This window comes from Lycium ferocissimum, unplaced genomic scaffold (assembly GCF_029784015.1).
Source record: "Lycium ferocissimum isolate CSIRO_LF1 unplaced genomic scaffold, AGI_CSIRO_Lferr_CH_V1 ctg8172, whole genome shotgun sequence".
Classification (NCBI taxonomy): Eukaryota; Viridiplantae; Streptophyta; class Magnoliopsida; order Solanales; family Solanaceae; genus Lycium; species Lycium ferocissimum.
The window spans coordinates 991-17,942 of NW_026727126.1; the positions used below are offsets into that span (position 1 = coordinate 991).

General features: G+C 37.1%; 1 long non-coding RNA gene across 1 annotated transcript; it reads right to left on the reverse strand.

Annotated features, from left to right (window-relative positions):
• Window positions 1-14,185: 14,185 nt before the first annotated feature.
• Window positions 14,186-16,604, reverse strand: LOC132045836 (uncharacterized). Its single transcript, XR_009412535.1, has 4 exons — window positions 15,985-16,604; window positions 15,839-15,945; window positions 15,489-15,763; window positions 14,186-14,426 (listed from the first exon to the last, which is right to left on the reverse strand). It is a non-coding gene; the product is annotated as an uncharacterized LOC132045836 (long non-coding RNA).
• Window positions 16,605-16,952: the final 348 nt, after the last annotated feature.

The following is a 16,952-nucleotide window of genomic DNA, read 5'->3' on the forward strand; positions in this document are numbered from 1 at the left end:
AGCCGCTCAGGCTCAGCGACATAGTGCGAGTCATGGTGATAGGGCTGTTAGTGCCAGAGTTGGTGATTTTATTAACTTAGACCCTCCAGAATTCTTTCGGTCGAAACCAAATGAGGACCCGCAGAACTTTATAGATGGGATGTTGAGGACATTGTAGGTGTTGCATACTTCAGATATTGAGTAGGTAGAGTTGGCCTCTTACAGATTACAGGATGTTGTTGTTCATTGGTACGACACCTGGATGTCTTCTAGAGGGGTTAACGCACCTTCACCTGTGTGGAAAGAGTTTGTAGATGTTTTCCAGTGACATTATTTGTTGCCAGAGATTCGATGGGCTAGAGCTGATAGCTTCTGGAACCTTAGACAGGGGAACATGAGTGCTCGGGACTATACGCTTTATTTTAACTCATTGGCTAGGTATGCTCCAGCTATGGTAGCTGATATGGGAGATCGTGTCCACCGATTTATGAGTGGTTTGGGACCACATTTGATTGATGATTGCTTGATGGCCTCACTTCAGGAAGGTATGGATATTTCTCGTATTCAGGCCCACGCTCGAAATCTTGAGGAGTGACAGCCACAGCGGAGGGGTGAGCGTGAGCATGATAGGGGTTATAGTAAGAGAGCCAGATCTTCAGGTGCTATTATTGAGTTCATAGAGGGGTCAGAGGCAACACTATTCTAGACACTCCGACCATTCTGCGGCTAGTGGACCTCCGCAATTTGTAGGCAAGAGATTTGATCGACCTATTTATTCAGGACTAGGTCAGGGTTCTAGAGCCTCAGGTTCTCAGTATAGGGATGATTCAGGCAGATAAGGCTGCCTTTACCACAATGTACTTAGTGTGGTAAGTTGTATGCGGGACAGTGTCGTGTGGGTTCGGATGCTTGTTATGCCTGTGGTCAGCCAGGCCATATTATGCGTGACTGACCATCGAGAGGCGGTAGAGGTATAGTTCAGCCTACAGGATCAGCAGCAGGTTCTTCATCTATACGTCCCTTGGGGCAAAGTTCGCAGACATCAGCAGGTCGTGGTAGAGGTAGAGGAAGAGCGTTCAGTACAAGTGGTCCTCAGAACCGCATTTATGCATTGGCTAGTCAGCAGGAGCTTGCGTCTTTGCTTGATGTTGTTACAGGTATACTATCAGTATCTTCTCATGATGTATATGCATTGATTGATCTGGGTTCTACATTGTCGTATGTTACTCCTTTTGTTGCTAGTCGGTTTGGGGTGAAACCACGAGTTAATTAAACCTTTTGAGATGTCCACACCTGTTGGTGATCCATTAATAGCCGGATGAGTATATAGAAATTGTGTGGTTATAGTCGTGCCTGTCATACAGCAGATTTGATTGAGCTAAGTATGGTAATTTTGATGTTATTATGGGTATGGATTGGTTGGCCTTTTGTTATGCTAGTGTTGATTACAGAATGAAGGTGGGTCGATTTCAGTTTCCAGGAGGACCAATGTTGGAGTGGAAGGGTCATACAGCATCTCCGAGAGGTAGGTTTATTTCCTATCTCAAGGAAAGAAAGATGATTGCTAAAGGTTGTATTTATTAATTAGTACGGGTTTAAGATACGGGGAAGCAAAGTCGTTGACTCTTTAGCCTGTCCCAGTAGTTAATGAGTTTCCGGATGTATTCTCGGATGAGCTGTCATATCTCCCACCAGAGCGGGAGATTGATTTTGCCATCGACGTACTACTAGATACTAAGACAATATCTATTCCTCCTTACAAAATGACACCTGCTGAATTGAGGAAGTTGAAGGAGCAACTGAAGGATTTTCTTGAGAAAGGCTTTATCAGGCCTAGCTCATTACCGTAGGGAACACCTGTGTTGTTTGTAAGAAAGAAAGATGGTTCATTAATAATATTTATCGACTACAGGCAACTGAATAAGGTGACAATAAAGAACAAATATCCACTTCCAAGAATTGATGATTTGTTTGATCAGTTGCACAGTGCCAAATAGTTCTCGAAGATAGACTTAAGATCCGAGTATCACCAGGTGAGAGTTAGAGAGAAAGACATTGCAAAGACGGCCTTCAGAACCAGATATGATCATTTTGAATTCTGTGTAATCTCATTTGGGTTGACGAATGCACCGAAAGTATTTATAGATTTAATGAACAGTGTGTTCATGCCTTTCCTGGATTTGTTTGTGATTGTGTTTATTGATGATATTCTGGTTTACTCTCGATCGAGAGGTAGGGCATGTAGACCGTTTACGTCATTGTTCTTAAAGTTCTTCAAGATCGGAAGAATTTGTATGCAAAGTTCTCTAAATGTGAGTTTTGGTTGAATTCGTAACTTTTTCTAGGGCATATTTATTTCGGTTGATGGTATACGAGTGTGTATACGAGAAGATTGGAGTAGTAAAGACTTGGCCGAGACTCACAACACCTATGGAAGATAGCAGCTTTCTGGGCTTAGCAGGTTATTATAGGCGATTTGTAGAGGGGTTTTCTTCTATTTACGCACCATTGATGAAGTTGATTCTAAATCGGCTAAGTTTCAATGGACGGATGCTTGTGAACACGGTTTTCAGGAGTTGAAAATAGATTGACTTCGGCTCCGGTTCGATCCTTCCGGAAGGATCGGAGGGCTACGTCATTTATTGTGATGCTTCAGGTGTTGAATTAGGTTGTGTGTTGATATAGCACGGCAAGGTTATAGCTTATGCTTCAAGACAGTTGCAGAAACACGAGCAAAACTACCCAACCCATGATCTAGAGTTCGCTGTGGCGATTCATGTATTGAAGATGTGGAGGCATTATTTTTTAATGGTTTTCATATTGATATCTATATAGACCACAAGAGTCTCCATTATATTTCCAACCAGAAGGAGTTAAATTTGCGTCAAAGGCGACGGTTGGAGCTATTGAAAGATTATGATGTAGTTTTATATCATCCGAAAGGCGAACGTAGTAGGAGATGCCCTACCGTAGATCCATGGGTAGCTTATGTGATGTCCGGCTAAGAAAAAGGGAGTTAACTTGTGTGCGTCGGTGATTAGCTAGCCTAGGAGTTCGATTATTGGACTCTAGTGAAACAGGAGTTACTATTCAGGATTTGATGCGTCTCGTCTTTGGTAGCTGAGGTGAAAGAGCGCCAGTATGAGGGTCCCATATTAGTTTACTATAGAGATACATCTCCCCAAAAGAAAAAGTCACCATTGGAGATTTCTGTAGATGGAGTTCTTTAATACCGAGGGAGCTATGTGTTCTGATGTTGCAGGATTACGCATCGGATTTGGGGAGGCCCATTGTTCTCGCTATTCTGTTCATTCGGGAATGACAAAGATGTATCATGATATTAAGTCAATGTATTGGTGGGATGGAATGAAGAAAGACATAGCAGAGTTTGTGGCCCAGTGTCCTAACTGTCGGCAGGTGAAGATTGAGCATCAGAAGCCTGGCGGACTATTGCAAGCTATGGAGATCCTGACTTAGAAATGGGAAGTAATTAACATAGATTTTATTACAAGCTTGCCTCATTCTCAGCGTAAGTTTGATTCCATATGGGTGATTGTTGATAGACTTACAAAATCAGCCCATTTTCTACCTATCAGGACTACTTACTCAGCCGAGGATTATGCGAAGCTTTATATTAAGAAAAAGTCTGACTTCATGGTGTTCCGGTATCTATCATCTCTGATAGGGGTGCGCAGTTTACAACTAACTTCTGGAAGTCCTTCTAGAAGGGTTTGGGGACTCAGGTGAGTCTTAGCACAGCATTTCACCCTCTGACTGATGGACAGGCTGAGCGTACTATTCAGACTCTCGAAGATATGTTACGGGCATGTGCACTAGACTTCACAAGAAGTTGGGATGATCATTTGTCGCTCATTGAGTTCGCGTATAACAACAGTTATCATTTCAGTATCCAGATGGCCCCATATGAAGCTTGATCTGGACAGAAGTGTAGATCACTAATTGGATGGTTCGAAGTGGGGCAGGCAAAATTAGAAGGGCCAGATTTGGTCCAACAAGCAGTAGAAAAGGTCAAGCTTATTCAAGATCGACTATTGGCAGCTTAGAGTCGTCAGAAGTCGTATGTAGATAATCGCCACCGAGACTTAGAGTTCCAAGTTGATGACTGGGTATTCTTGAAGGTATCGCCTATGAAAGGCGTTATAAGGTTTGGAAAGAAAGGCAAACTTAGTCCTTGATATATTGGGCCTTATAGGATTATATGTTGAGTGGGCTAGGTAGCCTATGAATTATATCTTCCCTCAAATTTGGAGTCCGTTCATCCGGTCTTTCATGTATCGATGCTTCGAAAGTGTATTGGAGATCCTTCAAGAGTTGTGCCCATTGATGATGTTCAGGTTACTGATCAACTATCATAAGAAGAGGTTCCCATTACTATTCTAGATAGATAGGTTCGGAGATTGAGAACTAAGGATGTAGCTTCAGTTAAAGTCCTGTAGGGGAACAAGAATATGGAAGAGATGACTTGGGAAGCTGAAGAAGATATGAAGTCTAGATATCCTCATGGTTTTCAGCTCCAGAACAGATCCAGACTACATGATGATCGTCTTCAGGTATGTATTATTTATCAGCTACTCTTATTGGTCGTGTGGGGCCATTTTTGTTATTGCTTGTTGTGGCCCTGTGTGGCATTTATGGTTTGGGTTGCTGTGTGGCAGGTTGGTAGTGGTATAGTTACAGGGGAGACTCTGCCGAAATTTATGTAGAATTCCTGGAAGTTAACATTCGAGGACGGATATTTTTAAGGGGGGAGGAATATTACACCTTGTAGTTTTGTGCATTAAGATTCGTAGTACACCGGGATTTGTTTCAAGGATATATGAGGTTGGACATGCTTAACTTGTGTTTATAAGTGTTTAAATTCATATTTGGTGAGTTACGGAAGGATTGGAGAATAAGTGAATCGAAGTGGGAAGGTTCGTCAAAAGTTATTTTTGAAAAATATGGTATATGGGTCGTATAAGGGAGATATGGTTCGTATTTTGAGATATGGACCGTATTTAAAGATTTTAAAAATTTCCAGAGAAATCAGTTTTAGAGGTGGTATTATACGGCCAACTATACAGATCGTATAATTTTATATAACCAGGACGTTGGTCGTATAATGTTATACGTATATATATATATATATATATATATATATATATATATATATATATATTATGTTACACCTCGCAAATTTTTCGTGTTAGATGTGAGGTAAACTAGCATAAGATGGAGAGGCCATGGAACCTTTATAAGGTTAAGGAAGACTTTTAACAAGTGTTAAGCAAGTATCTAAAGGTTTTAGGATCATGCGAATCGAAGAAAATAAAATTGTGGAAACTTTGGTAAACTTGGTAGAATTTTGGACAGGATTTTTGGTCCAACTTGAGGGAGCTATATCTCTTAGCATATGAGGGGTTACGGAATGCATAACCTATGTAAATTCAAGTTCAGAGAGTCTTCTTTCCAATGCAACTGGCAGATTGCAAATCTGAGATACGAGACCAGAGTTAAAGCCCGTATAATATTATACGACCGGAGATACGAACCGTATAATGTTATACGACCAAGTTATACGAACTGTATAATACAAAGTTGGTGGAAATTTCTAGAATTTAAGTATGATGACCCCTCTTCATTTTAATCATTTTAGACATAATCCTAAGTCCTAGAAACCTCTAGAGACCTCTCCAAATACATTCAAACATATTTCTAAGCCTAAATCAAATATCAAGGTGAAGATTAAAGTGTTTAGGGTTTCCAAGTGAGCCTTACACTTGTCTCCTCTTCTTGAAGGTACTTGGGTGAGTGTTTGTAAGGTGGAGTAACCTTGGAATTGAAGTGTTCTTGAATTTTGAGGTAATATTTCATCTTAGTTTCATGCTTATGACTTTATTTGGTAATTATGTCAAGATTTGAAGAAAAGAAATTGGAGGAAAAGTTCAAATATGAAATTGATGATATTTTGAGTTGTGAATTAACTTGAGCTATAATTATTAGCATGTTTTGAGCATAATCTTATTATGAGAGATTACAATGATGTTAAATAAGTGTTGTATACAAATGTATAAGGGGTTGTGTTGAAGTTGTTATTATGGATTGATTATGAAAAGAAATTTTGGGATTGAATTGAGTTTAGTTTGAATGAAATCATTTGATTATGGTATTGTTGAAGTTGTTATTGTCGTTTGGGGGTTGTTTGGGAATTTGGTGGAAGTAGATAAAATAGGGGAAGTGCTGCCCAAATTCCGCTAGCTCACTAATCACTCTAGTTCGAACTTATAGTGTTTTCAAGACTTAACTCTAGTATGAATCCTCTTGAATGTAGATTTGCCAGCTAGGGAGGAAAAACGTTAAGTAGTTAAGGAGATGAAAAGGTATGTTATCACTTCGATATGAACATATATACAAATGTCTTCCATGATGACTCCATTTCTAGAAATACTAAAGCTTATAGTTCTTGATGTTCTTATGATATTATTGAACTTTGTTTCATGATTATTGATCTTGTTCATTTTTGTTGATCTCATCTTATGGTAATTGTTCTTTCAACGTGAGATATGATGATGATGATAGTTCCATAATGAAAATCGGAGTTTTACCGACCTTACTTCACTCCGATGGAGTTATAGCTTTTATTTGGGCTCTCATGGATGCTTTATATATATGTAGCTATTTTCTCACACCGAGCCACGCTATAGTTAGCCGGGTACAACACGTAGATGCGGACACTGCTGCACTGGGTACGTTATGATGTTACGTCGGACGCGGGATGCCCCGAACACGGGATGATGATGATAACACCGAGCCTATATGGCCGGCTACAGTATTATATATGTATGTATGAAAATGTTTTTTTTTAAAGGTAAGCATGCATGATATCCGCCTTCAGAGGCATTCAGAGTTATGATTGATCTCTTTATCTTATGTTATCTTCATCCTTCTATTATTTTGTTACTCATGCCTTGCATACTCGGCACATTATTCGTACTGATGTCCCTTTTTGTTGTGGACACTGAGTTCATACCTGTAGGTAAATAGGGAGACGGACAAGACCCCTTAGGCTTTTTCTTCAGTGATTGTACATGAGCGCTCCATTTGTTCGGAGTCAGAGCAAAGGTTCAATTTGGTATTGTTCTTTTGTGTACTTATATGGGCATGACGGGGTCCTGTCCCGTCTTTATGATGTTATACACTCCATGTCGATGCTCGTAGACAGATGTGTATAGTTTGATGTTCTGTGACCTTTTCGGTCCACATTGTGTCTTATCATTTTGGCAGCATTGTCGGCTTGTGTGTGTGTGTATATATATATATATATATATATATATATATGTGTGTGTGTGTGTGTGTGTGTGTGTGTGTGTGAATAGTTTGTTGTGCATTTATATCTCTTGGACTCCCTTACTTTAGATTATGATATTTATGAGTTATCTTTGTGGTCCACCTAGATATGATTATGAGATGTAGGTCAAGGGGTGCTCGGTAGGTTGGCTCCGAGTGCCCGTCATGGCCCTCCGGTTGGGTCGTGACAAATCGAGGTCCAAGAATATGTTCCAACTTAGAGTTCTACTACGAGTAGGATTTGTGTTTTATGGTAAAGACTTGGCGGACAAGTTTGCAGATTTTCTTACCATAATTATCGAGATACTTCAGACTCCTACAACGATACTCAAGACGCGTGAATGCAAGAATCCCAAGTCAACTCAAACCCTAACTCCCATAACGGGTCTTACCAAGTAGGGTTGAGTTCAGCCGACTTGAGGCAAACCTAGTGCTATAAATATTCAAGTCCTGCCATGAAGACGTTTTGCATATTCAGAATGAGAAAAATCATAAGACTAACTATTGGGTGTTCTGATTCAAGAAGTGCCGCCTAATACTACGAAGAAGATTAAAGAATTAGTTTCATAGTGTTTATGTGTTATAGTTCTTGAGTGTATATTTTTGTATTAGGACTGTTTATCGAGTTGTACCTTATCAGCTTTCCTAGAAGCAAATTAGGTATGAATGTTATAGGTATGAATGTTAGTCAAATTCAACTTTAAGTTGGGATAACTTGGAGTAGGCTTACTAGTCTAGGGAGATTAGTGAGATAGGAATTAGAGTTTTTCCAAGGTTACAGAGTTTGTAACTTGAATTTGCACAGGCTCACAGTGTAGTGGATTTTGAAAAAAAGCATACAAAGGTATAGGTCATGGTTTTTTCATCCTTGTGAGCTTGGGGGTTTTCATGTAAACTTGTTGTGTTCTTACTTTACTTTTCTTTACTATTCCTCAAACGCTACCACGAAATAGGTAGGGTAACATGTTCTATCTTATAGACACAATTCTGGTACTGCTTGGGATCGATATTAGGTCGTGAAGAATATCAACTTTTATTTGATTTTTATCCCTGATTTGTAGAGATCTACTAGTTGGCTCTATTTGGATCAAGATATATAAATCCCCTGGGTTGTATGTTGTGATTAGTTGTAATACAATACACATATCTCCTCCACTTCAAATATGGTAACAAAGCTGGCAAAAGAACTTGGGTTTGAATCTCACTGCCATCAAATTATCGAAAAGAAATCTCATGCCTAACGCATGGGAAACAATCAAGTCCCCGTGATGGCTAACGGGTCTATTTAATACTTAATTATTAAGTAAATAAAAATATGCACTCTCTCTCTAATATTGATACTGATTTAAAAAATTCCAGGTTGCCAACCAGTTGAATGGACAAAATTGGACAATTTTTTGGGATGGTCACATTGTTTTTGAACTCACCTTCGTTAAATTTAAATAAAAGCTGAGTCATCTGATCTGCACTTGTTTGTTTGTGGAAGATCCCAAGTTTGATCATTGTATAGGCTTATGGGCAAGACTTATTGGTCATTCTTTTATTAAATTGTTCCAAAGATAACTTCTACAGTGATACTTCTGAGTACCACTAAGGAGATATTGGAAGCAATCCAACAAACCTACTCAAAAGTCAAAGATGCAATTCGAGTCTATGAACTCGAGACGAAAGTAACAACCATGAAGTAAGGGCACGATAAGTTACATAATATGCTGATCTCTTGTAGGGATTGTGGCCAGATATTGACCATTAACAATACATTCTGATGCGATGTTGAAGATCCTGTAACCTTGACGCGCTTCATAGAAATCGCACATACGACTTCCTCACAAGACTTAATTTTGATGTCACGCCCCAATTTTGGGATGAGATGTGATTGACACCCAATCCCTCTAACTTTCGCCTAGTTAACCAACTAAACATATCTATTCATATCCATGTAAGTGCATGCTATACTTTTTAAAAATATTTAAGCTTGTAACAAGTGGTTCATTGCTTGTATAACATGTGTACCGTAATTGAACGACGCTAGAAATACATAGTTTTAGCTATGTTTTGCCTTGTATTGTGATTGCTTTCTTGTGTTTAAATTGATTTTGTTCAAGCTACTAGGCCTCATATCTGCATAGGTTTCCAATTCTACTGGATAATTGTGAGGGTTGATGTATTGAATGTTGTGAAAGCATTTTATGAGGGTCACACTCTTCCAAAGTCGGTTACTCATACTAACTTGGTACTGCTGTCTAAGAAGCAAGAAGTGGAAACCTATGCAGACATGAGGCCTATTAACTTGAGTAACTTCATTAACAAATTTATTTCAAGGGTTGTGCATGGAAGGTTGGAAAGTATTCTGCCTAGATTGGTATCTCCAAATCAATCTGGATTTGTTAACGGAAGAAGTATAATTGAAAATGTGTTGCTTATTCAAGAAATTGTTACAAACATAAGGAAAAGGTGGAGGCCTGCAAATGTTGTGATTAAACTGGATATGGCAAAGGACTATGATAGGGTGTCCTGGCTTTTCCTGATCAGAGTTCTTAAGAAAATGGAATTTGTAGATGTTTTTATGGATATGATTTGGAGACTTATTGCAAACAATTGATATTCAGTGATGTTAAATGACCAGCCACATGGATATTTTCATTCCACTAGAGGAGTAAAGCAAGCGGATCCTTTGTCTCCATCTTTGTTTATACTTGTTCTTTCAAGTTTTGTCAAGAGGTTTGAACGGTTTATTTGATGATCTAATGTTTAAATCTTATGGCATGCCTAAATGGAGTGTTGATCTGAACTATTTGGCTTATACAAATGACATTATTATTTTTGCATCAACAGACAAGTATTCTTTAGAGCTGATTATATAGGTTCAACATACGTATGAAAATCAGTCAGGCCAATTGATGAATGGATCGAAGAGCTGTTTTTGCATGCACATAAACTGTTCTAGCAGTTTAGCACTAAAAGTAGCTCAAGTCATTGTTTTTTCAAGAGATGATTTCCTTTTCAAATATTTAGGTTGTCCTATTTTCCATACAAGGAAGAAGAAGGTATACTACAATGAGTTGATCAAGAAAGTTAAGGACAAATTACATAATTGGAAAGGCAAATTGATGTCTTTTGGTGGGAAGGAAGTCCTTATTAAGAGTGTCCTTCAAAGCATGCCAATGTACTTGTTGTCAGCAACGGTTCCTACAAAATTCACTATTCAGGAACTGCATAAAATCTTTGCTAGATTTTATTAAAGTAACATCAAGGAGAGGAATAACAGACATTGGGCATCTTTGGTTAAATCTATGTTTTCCAAAGGAAGAAGGGGGTATGGGGTTTAGATCACTGTTCGATGTTTCAAAGGCATTATTTGCAAAGTTATGGTGGAGGTTCAGGACAAGCTACACACTTTGGTCAACTTTCATGTGGAACAAATATTGTAAGAAATAGATTCCAACCTTGGTTTAATGGAAAAGGGGATCACAGCCATGGGGAAAAATGCTAGAGGCTAGAGATGAGGTGGAACAACAAATTTGGTCGGAGACAAAGAATGGTTCATCTAGTTTCTGGTTTGACAACTGGAATAGACTAGGACCATTGATAAAGCTCCTTCGTGTTGGTTTTCATGCCAATGAAGATTTAGAGGATGTTGATGCAGTCTTATCAGATGGAAAATGGGACTTTGAGATACTTCAAAATACAATATCTGATAACATTGTTGAGCATATCAGATCAAAGTTGCCTATCAGGGATGGGGAAAGGCAATGTGATAAAGCTTGGTGGTTGTTAACAAGTATAGGGAGATTCACTGTGAGCAGTGCATGGGAAGTTTTAAGGAAGAAAAAAGGGCAGCAATGGTTCTATATGCTTATGTGGACCAGGGGTCTACCTTATAAGATTGCTTTCTTTATATGGAGAGTATGGCACCATAAGTTACCAGTTGATGATATTTTGGCAACCATGGGAGTCAACATTGTTCTATATGTAGATGTTGTATTTTTCCTCAATAAGAGACCATAGTTCACTTATTTTTAACAAGAGAGATTGCAGCAGACATGTGGCGGATTTTTGCAACTGCAGCAGGTGTTCATGGCCCTTTTGTGCTGATCAATTCAGCAGTAAATAATTGCTGGTCAGCAAAATGTAGTGTCAAGTTGAAACCTTTATATCAAGCAGCTCCAGCCATCATATGTGGCAGTTACGGAAAAGGAGGAATACTATAGTTCATGGAGGTGTTATGTCAAGAAACAAGGTTATATGTGAGATTAATTCGCATCTGGTTCAACTGGCAAAAACAAGATATCTAGGCTTGACATTGCCAAACAATTGGCCATAACTAGTACAAGTTTTGGAAGATTATCAGCCATATATCACTAGCACGGCGCGGTGGTCATTTTTTCCAAATGGTTGGTTTAAATTCAACATTGATGGTGCTTATAAGAGTACTTTAAGCAGTGCTCTTCTGCATCTTTGTATCAGAAATAGTACAGGTGACTTAGTGTTTGCATGGGCAAGTAGAATAGCAGAATCATCTGCTATTGATGCTGAATATAAGGCTATACTGGAAGGAGTCATATATTGTGCTAGAAATCAATTATTTCCACTTATTGTAGAAACAGATTCTCTAATAAGGAAAAAGGTCCTGAATGGGGAATGGAAAGTTCCATGGAGAGTGTATATGGAGGTGAACATGATATAGGATTGGAGACAAAAAGGTCATATCCAGTTTGCTCATGTCTTCAGAGAATGCAACAGACTGACAAATTATTTAGCTAAAATGGCTATTCATTTTGCAGGTTATCTTCAATATAATTGTATGCATGAGCTTCCAGCAGAGGCAAAGGGTATTTTATTGACAGAAAAAATACAGATTCCATGCTTCAGGTTCAAGACATGGAAAGCAAGGGAACCAGATTGACTACAGTAGGATACCTTTGCAAGTTTTCATAGCATCATGCAGTACATAGAATGGAAATGCAGGATCAGATTTAGAAGTGTTAGTTTATTGGTGTGTTCTTTGAGATTGGATATTCAAAAGCTGCATTGCCATAAGGAACTATAGAAGCAGATTCAAAAACAAGGTGACAACAATAGCTTAATTTCAGCTTGAAGAATTCTTCTATTGGATTTTGATTCCATAAGCACCTGGTGAGAGCTTTGAGGTGACTTGAAATGGTATCAACCCAAGGCTTGAGTAGTAGCAGTAGCAGTGTCATCTTTTGTTTTTGTTTTGTTTTCTAATCTTTGCATAGGCACTTTTGGCCATTTTTTCATCTGTACTGACTATTTTGTTAATAAGACTCAATCAGCATCATGCTGGTTGGTTTGAATTGAAAAAATTGATTTTGTTCATTCTATACCTAGTATTTGTATTTTATTGTGTAGGAGATGATTTTGTGTAGAGAGATGATTTTGCGCAAAAATGAATGAAAAGGTTTTAGGCCCTTTCAGATGAGACAAAGCTCAAATGCCTAGTGTTAGGTATAGGGTCGTGAAGAATCAATTTATCTAGCCATATGTTTTCTAGTTCTGTACATTTGGTGGTGCATCCTCCCTCACGAATTGCATCTGTATATTTGTTGCATATGAGTGGGAAGGGTGCTAATAGAACTGTATTTGTAATGGGCCTTTTTTTTTTTTTTTTTTTTTTTTTTTTTTTATGTAGAGTAGATGTGGTCACTCTCTGCATTGAAAAGAAGTGGATGTAATTCCAACCTTTTCATGTTATAATTACATGGTTCTATTATAAAAGGGTCTTACCACCACATGGAAAAATATTTTTTTCTTAAAAGAAGTCAACGATAACTAAAGTTGATCTTGATGGAAAGTGTTAAAATCGGTAACAAGTTAATATCCAAGATTTACAATGAGAAATCCGGAGAGCATAAGGGAAAACTCGAAGAGTGAGACAATAGAAAGATCTTAAAAGTCAACAGTTGGAAAATAACTAAATTCAATAAGATTTCATGCAACTATCTTCACCCTATGCTTCCATTGCATCTTATCTTAGAAATAAGGATGACTATTTTTGCTGCGAGTGTCAGAGAATTAATGAGAGTTAATAGAGAAAGGTGCACATTCAGAGAAACAAAATGTTGATAACTTCCTCTGGATTATGTCTAGTAAATAGCAATTGAGATACAGAACTTGTAAGAAAGAAGCATCCTTAACTAGAGATAGCATACTTGAAACTGAAAGTGGTGAAGTTTTCCCCAAACCCTATGATTCTGCAAGTGCACCTATTCCAATTCTTTCCTCCCTAGATCGAGGTAACTGTATCTTTACCAAAATTTAAAATGTTTTATACTGTTTCTAGAAAGGAAACAAAGATATATTAGGGTTTTTGCCCTGATTTTCTTATCATATACTATTGATTTAGTTTTCTATTTAAGGAACGACAAAGTATTATCATTATTGGTTTTAAAAATCTTCCATATTTGGCTAACCTCTTTCTTGGAGGAAAAAGTTTTGGACTTATATAAATTGAAGAATACATCTCATACAACAGAATACAATAACATTCACAATGTAGTCATCAAAAAGTCATGTTTAGGGGGAGATTATTCTCATAATAGTTTTTATACTTTGTTTTTAATATTAATCATATGTAAATAAAATGACCAAACCATTTTATTATATTATGTGTCTTTTCATAATTTGTCTTTTTTATCGTCGTTCAAGGTTTCTTTGTTAGCTTTGGCATAACGCTCTATTATTTCGATTCTAACGTGAGAGAGTTGACAATATTCCACTGCTAAGCACAAAATTATGAATGAATAGGTGACTTCCCTAATCTTATCATTATACTTCTCGATGGAAATTTAAAGACAACATATGTACAATTGATCGAAGCTAAATTATTTAACTTAGTTTCAATTGGATAGACAAAATGGAAAATTGAATATATTATGCAATAATACATTGGTTTGCAAAGAGTACCAGGGGATTCTGCATTTGGTTGATAAGTCGGGAACAATTCTGACCTCACCCGAGGAAGAGAGCGAATGTTCTTCGCATAGATTGTCAGATATTGAACTCAATCACATACATTCAATAGTTAAGCCAAGACCATATTTCTTCACAGAACTGTAGTAGCGATGTTGGGGAACAACCTGTAAGTGATGCACAAGAAATGAACAAATTCAATATACGTTGGATCAAAGCAAGAAAATGCCAATTAGTATCCAACATGATGCTCACAGCAAATATTTGTTAATGGAAATAGTCTTCAAAAGGATTAATCTGGGTCAACTTTCAAGTTATCATAGGCAACAAAATTTTCAAAACAATATCAGTAAGGTAGTAAAATGGTAGCAAACGATGAACATGCAAATAATGTAATAATAGCTCTACAAAGGTAGACAGGAAACAGAATTTACCAACCAAAATTTGAAAATAACTCAGTAGATTCTCCTTGGTATTGACATGACAAGTAGATAACATTTCATGCTAGACATTATGATTGTAGGAGTATACTATTACTTTTGAAGAAGAGAAATTGTAGGAAAACTTGTTGATTCGCAACATATAATGTATGACCATTAAAGTTGTAGACATCAAATTTTGATGTCTACAAATGTTTCATAGAATCAATTTCCAAATTTCATAAAAGATGGATCATATTTATTTTCTGCAGAAGATAACTTACTATATACTTGATGTAAAATGAAATAGAAATACTATGTAGTCTTTTGTTTTAGATTTTTATAGTAAAGCAACCTTTTGCCTATTTCTTTATACTTTTATTGAAATTCTCTAATTAGTATGTGAGATTTAATCCAACAAAAGAAGCAGGATCTCTTCTAGATTTAGCTCAATTCTAGTTGTAATTAATCATCCAAAATATGAATCTAGTAATCTGAAACCCAGCCTTTCACATTTTTGACCTTTTCCAGTCAATTAGCTTACGAGTGGAAAAGAAGGAAAAATGAGACAACGCCATTTATAAACATCATAGAAAATACACTATAAAATGAATGGAACAAATGCATCATGATTTACTTTTAGATAATTTCCCAATTAAGGTATCTTTTGTTGTTGATAACTAATAACTTTGTTTTATACTCCTGCATTTTCTGAAAGTGGAACAAAGGTTTAGGTAGGTGCTGGAATTGAAAAGCTTAAGCTATTCATAATCTTAAGGTAGAGAGGTAAAAACATAAGGTAAAGCTTACACGACATCTATGCTGCGCGGAGAAATCTAACCAAATAATGCGAACAAGAGTAACATCTGTTAGTGGACCATTTAACTCTTTCTTTCTTAAAGAATAAGATATAGACTGAGGTTCAACATCAGAATATCTTGATGGCGCATCTAGCTTCTAGAATTGCTTTGCATTTTCTGCAAAAATATCTTTAATATTTGCAAGAGCCTCTGTAATTGAAAGATCATCATGGACGCACGCATCCCATAGAACGTTGAATACCACTTCACGTGCTTTCTTTGCACCTACAAAGATATCCAAGTCCATCTTATAGTTATTACAAAGTACATAGAAGATCATAAAAAATAGGAATACCTTACTTAGCTAACATGTTATTCAAGCTGATGCTTATTGTTTGGAGATGATTCTTCGTTCTGTACAAATTCTAGGAACTATTTGCTTGACCAAAGTGACCAATTGCCACTTTCTAGGAACTATTTGCTTGACCAAAGTGACCAATTGACACTTTCCATGAAGCAAGATCCTCATTTCTTTTAATAACCCGACTCTTCATTTTTAGATTTAACATATGATTTTGAATTTTGAGACTTAAAACAAGTCATATTACCCATTTAGAACTTGTTTGAGGAGTTCGGTTGGGACCCGAGAGATTTAGGTGAGTATTTGGTGGTAAAACCTCACTTGTACTAAACCACAGTTGATTGTTTTCTAGTGAAGTTGCAGACCATAGTGATCGCATGAGCGAGGTTGTGATCAAGCAAAGTTGGACCTCTATGCATCGCGGTCTTATGGTGTTTTTCTGTGATTGTGTAGAAATCTCGCCGAATTGCACATAATAATTGGGAGAGTCCCAACTGTGGTCATGAAAGGATATGCATAATACAATTTGAATGAGCAGATCAAGATTTCATGCTATTTCAGAACTTTTTGGTGTGAAGACTCAATTTTAGGGCGATTCAAAGATGGAAGTTCATCACAAAGGGTAAGCGTTTTCTACTTGGATTAATGTTATTATATTGATTACCCATTGACTTTAATGCCTAGAATCACATATTTGAATTGAAAAAGTTGGGGATTTTGGCGTAGGTTTAAGAGAGTGTAAATTGTTAAATTGAAGATCAGATTGATATCAGATTTTGAAATTGATTATAATTTTGATCTCGTGGGAATATGTGCCATGTGGAAATGTATTAAAATTATGATTTTGACCCTAGTGCTTTATTTTGACTTTTAGTCTGAAATATTTGTTATTATAATATAGGAATCGTCGGACTCGTTAAAGCCCGAAGAGTATACTTTTGAATATATTGGGAGCATTCGTAGGCTTTGAGTAAGGGCAAGGCTTTTCGAGGTGGTAGCCTATAGGTAGTTATTTTGCTTCATTACAAAGTTCAGACTTAGTGGAGGCATTATCTATATCTCATTAATATAACTGTAAGAAGTGTTTTTTTTCCTTTTGCATGTCAAAATGAG